This window comes from Peromyscus eremicus, chromosome 4 (genome assembly GCF_949786415.1).
Source record: "Peromyscus eremicus chromosome 4, PerEre_H2_v1, whole genome shotgun sequence".
Lineage (NCBI taxonomy): Eukaryota > Metazoa > Chordata > Mammalia > Rodentia > Cricetidae > Peromyscus > Peromyscus eremicus.
In genome coordinates, this window is record NC_081419.1 from 77,815,756 (window position 1) to 77,822,689 (window position 6,934).

The 6,934-nt window shown below is 42.4% G+C and overlaps 1 long non-coding RNA gene across 1 annotated transcript; it reads left to right on the forward strand.

The window, feature by feature from the left end:
• Positions 1-681: 681 nt before the first annotated feature.
• Positions 682-2,977, forward strand: LOC131908408 (uncharacterized). The gene is made up of 2 exons (XR_009378583.1): positions 682-810; positions 1,668-2,977. It is a non-coding gene; the product is annotated as an uncharacterized LOC131908408 (long non-coding RNA).
• Positions 2,978-6,934: the final 3,957 nt, after the last annotated feature.

Here is a 6,934-nt window from a genome sequence, read left to right on the forward strand (position 1 = left end):
CTTGCCTCTTCTCATTACTTGTATAAAGGTCAGGCATACTCTCTGTGACATTTCAGTAAAAGTACATACATATTTAAATGATATTCATAAAGATGACTAATATGACAATATTAGAACTCTAGGATGCTATCAAATAAGCGACTATTTCCTTATCTCCCCCTACAGATTTTGTCTGTTTACTTTTTGAGACAGGATCTTACTACGGTGATCAGGCTGGCCTCAAACTCACAGAGATCTGCCTGCCTCTGCCCCCAGGGTGCTTGGATTAAAGGTGTGTGCCATCACACCTGGCTTTCCACAGTTCTACATATGCATATACATGTACTCCCTACACACACACACACACACACACACACACACACACACACACACACCAAAACCTTGATTTCCAAATCTTGGCTCTTTTTTCTATGCTTCTCTTTGTGTGTTGGTCCAATTATCTTTGGCCACAGTCAAATTTTCTATCTCTGGAAGGGAAGAGGGAGCCTTGGTAGCTGAGTCAGAAATCTAATATTTGGAACAATCTCTATGGCCAGAGAAAAGGATATTACAATCTGCAGGCCTGGGTCACATGCTTATACCAGAAGCCAGAGGCTGGGTATGGAGTAGAAGAAAGCTGGCTGGTCACTAACAATGGGTTACCATAGCACACATCAGCTCCCACGTACCGAAGAAGTGCTGAGCATTACAGAAGATTGGCTGGGACGAGTGGGCAAAGACCCTGAGAAAATGCCAGTAGAAGAAAGAGAAGTGATTCTGCTCAAGGTCATTGTAAAAGTATGAAAAAAAATTACATTACTGAGAAACAAGGTAAGAAATGAAAGTCCATACAAAACAATGAAAGAATTTAAAAAGAGGTATATGTCTAGAAAGTTTAAAAAAAAAGAAGAGAAAAAAGAAAAAAGTAATATGGCAATGAATACAATTTCCCTTATTAAATATAAATGAGAGGAGGAAATTGGGAACAAGGAAAAGAAGTAAGGACTTGAGTTTCCAGGTGTGATAGTATTAAGAAGGTTATGAGTGGTGAGAGATGTATTATAGATCTGTTTTAAGGTAAATCATCTTATTTCATATCAGAACTATTGGCAGTGATTTGCTCCTTAAGTAAGAAGAATGCTTGAAGAGAGTGGCATTGAGTCTTTAAAGGTTAACAGCAGCCCCCAAAGCATTTATTTCAAATCACACTTTTTGTGTGACGAGCCAGACTCACTACTTATGCTAAGTGGCATTCTCATCAAACTACCTGAAGCAAAGCAATATGCTTCCGAATGTTAGCTACAATCAGCAAGACATGCCATTCCTGGGGCAGAAGGGCAATCAGCAACTCAAAGCAGGAGTTCAGTTCCGACTTCTGGGGAAAAGGAGGCAAAGTAGAAAAATCAAATAGGCCATGGAATTTAGGAAGAGGGAAGGAGTTCTTTGGAATATTTCTAGGAGACATATTGACTGCTGGTGTATGACATTGATTAATGCTTATTGAAATGAGCTAATGGATTCTATTGTGTGATAAGATCACTAGTGAATGCTGTCATAGAATTAACAGCAGTAATTGCTAGAAAAGAGGGGATTTAAAGGACATTATTTTTAAAGTGCATGTGTGTGAGTATGTGTGGGAACCAAAGATTCATTCCCCGTGCTGATTCAAGTGCCTTATTTTGAGACAGGGCCTGGAACTTACTAAATATGCTATGCTGACTGGCCAGCATGCTCCAGGGATCTGCCTATCTCCTCCTCTCCAGTCCTGGGATTCTAAGCACACTACAAAATGTGGGTTCTGGGGGTCGAACTCAGGTCCTCTTGTACAGCAAACACTTCACTGACTGAGTCGTGTCCTCCGCTCTGGAGTCATAACTACATCGTGTCAGTACTTGGATTTGGAGACCCCTTGGATTTGCCTCTGCCATCTCTTAAGGCAACAGTGGTGTTCAAGTTTGCTTCTTTTTCAAACTTGTTTTGAAATGGCTTCTTTCATAAGAGGACTTCACTTTTCATGGTTACCAACATTCTCGTAACTACTGTGACAATATTAGTGCCTAATTAACCATTATGAAACATTAACTAATTCGGTGCTTGGTTACATGGCAAACCAAATGCCATGCAACTGTATGAAGTAAAAGCCTTCCTCACCTTCCTATCATAGAGAATGGACTTTTATATGCATTCTGTTACAGAACTGTGACCAGAAGAAAGATATTTGTAAGATGGTGTGACATGGGCCTTAAGTTGCTCGTAGAGAATTTTGTTCGGCACATTGCTTTGAAGAAATCAAACAGGATTTCTTGCAACTAACAAGAAAGAATTAGAAATATATGAGAAACTTTTGAGAAAAAAAATCTGTATCAATTCATTCTTTGTAGCAAAGAAGAAAAGCTGATTCCACAGCTTCAGAGTCCTCTGTTAACTACCTGGGCTACTTAGAAGGCCCCAGAATCAAGACTCTAAGACGGCTACAGACGTGGCTGCGTTTTAAAATCTGATGAAAATAGAGACTTTCAGAAGCAAAAGCTCTCCTATACCTACATCCTAAAAGAGGAAGCACCTCCTCAAGGTTATAAGGAGGGCAATGATTGACAGTGTGGATGACTGACAGAGAGAGCTAGCCCTGCTCGTTATCTGTGCTAGTGTTCTGGTCACATGGGTCTATAGTGCTTTTGTGTCTTCCCTAACCCTGTCTGTCCCATTTGCTTTGTAATTTTCAGATGAATTTTTATTTTACATGAGTATTTCAGGAATATATGTGACATTAGAGTATTTATATCACGTTAATATGTACATGTATTAATCCCCAATAGGATTGGGAGCCATGTAAAAATCATGTACATGACAACATGAGGACACAGAAACATGGATATTAAAGTTGAGGGGCAGGACTAAGAAAGACACAAATCAGTGCTGGAAAGCTGTCTTGGTAAATATACCTATCTGGACCTTATATGAAATGAGGCAAATCTCATTAAAAAATGGCTTGTTAGTATTCCTATTCAATTCATACATTTTAGACCGAGAAATAAGGCGACAAATTCAGCAGAATTAAGTAATGTTACCTATCTCATTAACAGAGCTGCAGGGAGTTCTGGGTAGGGTGGCTAGAAGCAGCCTCTAGGTGACCTGGTGAAGAAGTGTCCAGACACGAGGAGTGTTAGGACAGCAGCCAGCACAGAAACCCAGAAGGGCAACAAGCTAAAAGGAAGAAAGTCTGTCACAACACAGCTCTAGCCAACAGGCTTCCCTATTCGAGGCACGAAGTTGACAGGTCATCCAAAAATACACTAGAAAGCCCTGGTGAAGACCAGCGTCCAACCCACAGGACAAACCCACTACTCCTACAAACATTAAATTCAGCTACGGGTCTTGATGAACAGTGAATTCTCTGACGAATAGGTCAACAGTAAGGAGGATTTCCCTTATGCAGAGGGCTGTGACTGCTTCTGTCTTGAGAGGAAATCTAATGTTTAAAAAACTCAGCTACATTGCGGGCCTGAGAACAGGGAACCAACGTAAGTCAGAGAGTCTGGATTCAACCTCACACAACCTAGAGTGAGAGACAGCCTTGGGAGTCAGTTCTGGAGAATGGGAGGACTGGACACTAACAAGACAAAGAATGCAGGCAACAGGAGGCTTGGCCCAGTATAAATTATGTGGGGAAAGGTAGACCCACCCTCGGAACCTGGGAGTAGATGTCCTCCCTGAGCATGAAGTAAGCAGGTGGCCCACTCATCCTTTGGAGCCCTCTGTCTGCATGGAGTTCATTGCTGTGGAGTCTGGAAGCACTGACCGTCCAGCGGACCACTTGAAGCCCACGTGTCTCCAGCAGGGTGAGTGATGCTGGGTTGCTATGAACTGGGAAGACTTCAGAGAGTGGGAGAATCTGCGCAGCGCACACTGAGAAGCAACGTGTGCCTAGCAGAGCCCGCTGGCTTGCAAAAGGGGAAGCCATTGAAGTGAAGATGTCTCTGCAGACCTCAGAAACCTTCCCCGCTCAGGCTCAGCAGCACCGGCACGTCACATACAAAAGATAGAGGCCCGAGTTCAGTTCACACTCTGGTCACCAGCTCATCCCAGCAGTCTTCAAGTTTCAAGAGCTAGAGAAACACACACACACACACACACACACACACACACACACACACACACACACACAGCTCTCTCATTTCCCCTATACAGTAGTACAGTAGTAGCAGTTTTCTTTACCTTTCATATGTTCATTTAATACTGTTTATGCATTTCTTCCTCATTGGCCAATCTCCCCTCTGCCTTCTGAGTGTCCCCTCTTTTTATATTGGTTCCTGTTCATGCTTCCAGTGATATTCTGATTTTATTTTACTCTTTTTTTGAAAAGGCTTTATTTTTAGAAATTTTCCACACATTAATCTAATTTGAGAGATGTTTTGTTGTTTTGAGGGGTAGTTATTTTTGTGGGTGGTTGGCGTTTAGTCTTTTAAGTTACTATACCGAAGATGGGTCTCCTTGTGTCAGCTCCAAGTGTGTGTGGTTTGACTTTGTTCTTCTTTGTTGTTCCCCTCCTCCTCTCCTGCCCTCCACCAGCCCCCTCCTGCTGGTTCTCTCCCCCTACCTCAAATGATTGTCTCTTCTGCTTTATGTCACATGAATTCTATCACCCTCCACCCCTCATTAGATCATTGCCCCGCCTCTCTTTAAGTCTAGATTGCTTACGTGAGGGGAATATGTGGCATCATCTGTCTGAGTCTGTAATATTTCACTTAATGATTTCTAGGTTCACTCGTTTTTTCTGCAAGTGTTATGGTTTCATTTTTCTGAACTGAGCATATTTCACATATGGGGACCCTGATATGATCCACATATTGGACGTCTTAAGAGTCAATTGGCCTCCAGTAGGACCCAGAGCAAGAAAGAGTTCTGTTACAGCTCCCTGACATTAGAGATGAATGACTGGAAGGTCCCGTAATATTTGAGAGTTTATAAGGGGAAATGATGTGATGTGTAGCTTACAACTAACCCAAGTGGCCGTCACCATGCAGATCCCTAGGCGTCTGATCAAGGCCATATTATCTACAGGGGAGAATTACTTGTCTTTTGAAAACTCTAGAGTGCTGTTGGACCGTGGCAGGAAGAACCTGCCTAAGAGACACCAAGGGAGCTTTGGTGGTCAGATGTTTGGTCAAGCATCAGTCTAGATGCTACTCTAAAAGTATAAATCTGATTAATATGTAAATCAGAAGACTGTGAGTAAAACAAATTCCCCTCCATGACACAGGACAGTAGGACTTAAAGAAAACAACCGACATCCCTTAAGGAGGCAAGACCTCCGCTTCCACACTGCCTTTGGACCACAACTTAAAGCATCAGCTTTCCCTGTCTCCAGCCTGACCTGATGCCTAATGCCTGCAAACTGGGAGTGTGCCAGACTCTGCAGTGGTATGGACCAATTCACTGAAACTCTCTCTCACTCACTCCCTTTATCTCCATCTCTCTTCCTTTCCCTCCCTCCCTCCCTCCCTCCCTCTCTTGTGTGTGTGTGTGTGTGTGTGTGTGTGTGTACAAAGATGCTTCTGAACTTGTGATGAGATTGTGCTTGATAAATCCATCATAAACAAACAAAAATATTTCAGTTTGAAAATGCTGAACATCATATATTAGCCTAGCCTAACTGAAATGTGTTGCAAACACTTTCATTGCCCTATAGCTAGGCAAAATCAACTAACAGAATGCTTTTAATAAAGTACTGAATATCTTAACGCTGCTTATCAAATGCAGTATACCATAGAAGTTAGTATTGGTTATTTATTCTCATGATTGTGCAGGTTTCTGTGGTTCAGTGCTGCTGCCTTACATCACAAGAAAGCATCAGACAGCCTACCAATAGTCTGGAAAAACATCAAAGTTTGAAGTATAGTTGTTACTAATGCATATCTGCTTTCATACCAGCATAAAGTTAAATAGTCATTATGTAGAGCCATCATAAGTACCACCTGTATACATTAAGATACTTATCTATTTATTGTTTTCTGTTTCTCTGGTGTATCCTAATCTACCAAGTGCCCACACATCTGAAATACTCATTGCTAAGAGCTGAGTTTTATCAGACCCACCAAGTGGTGGTTCATTTAGATACCCACTCAGAAGTGGGTACATAGTGTCAGTCATGAGCTAGTCCTGAGGTCATAAGCAAGCTGAAAAAGCAGATAGTCTGGGGTTCCACATCATTGGTCACCGTTACACCAACACCCTTCTCTTAGCTCCTTAAAGCCACTTGGGGGGATTCTTACAACTGGCTGATGGAGGATGAACAAACCTGGGCTTTGTTTATGGGAGGAGCAATTTGGTATAGGTATGCAAGCCCAAAGTGGACTGAAGCTGTGCTATGTTCTTCCTTGAGAACACTGAGACCAAAACAGCATGCTATAGAAACATGGAGAACGGACACATCCGTAGACACAGAGTGCTGGAGCTCTTGGAATTGTTGTAACACAGGGCACATACTACAGAATAAGTATGAAGCAATTAGGTGGACAGGATGAATCAGCCAGGAGATGCCATCCAGTCTCTAAACCTCTGTCTGATAATCCTTCCTTTAATTAATTATTTCAAGCCACACAAATCCTCAATGGACCGCACCCCTAGGAACTGAGGACAGCCTCCAATTTTGACATCCACAGCCAAGTTTTATGGGCATATAAAGAATTTGCCGGAGCAGCAAGAGGAGGCAAACAAGAGACAGATCTGGAAGCCCTGAGAGGACCGAGACTGCATGGCTACAGGCTCATTATTCTCCCGTGTCTAAACCTGACCTGGAATTATACTTCCCCTGCTCAGTCAATACAAGGACACATTTGCCCAAATGAATGTGGTGATGTTGTCACCTCCAATGAGCAACGAGAGGTTTCAGATGTGCCTACTATTCTCCTTTGATGTCTGCTTAGCAAGAATGTCATACAGCTTGCTTCTTGGG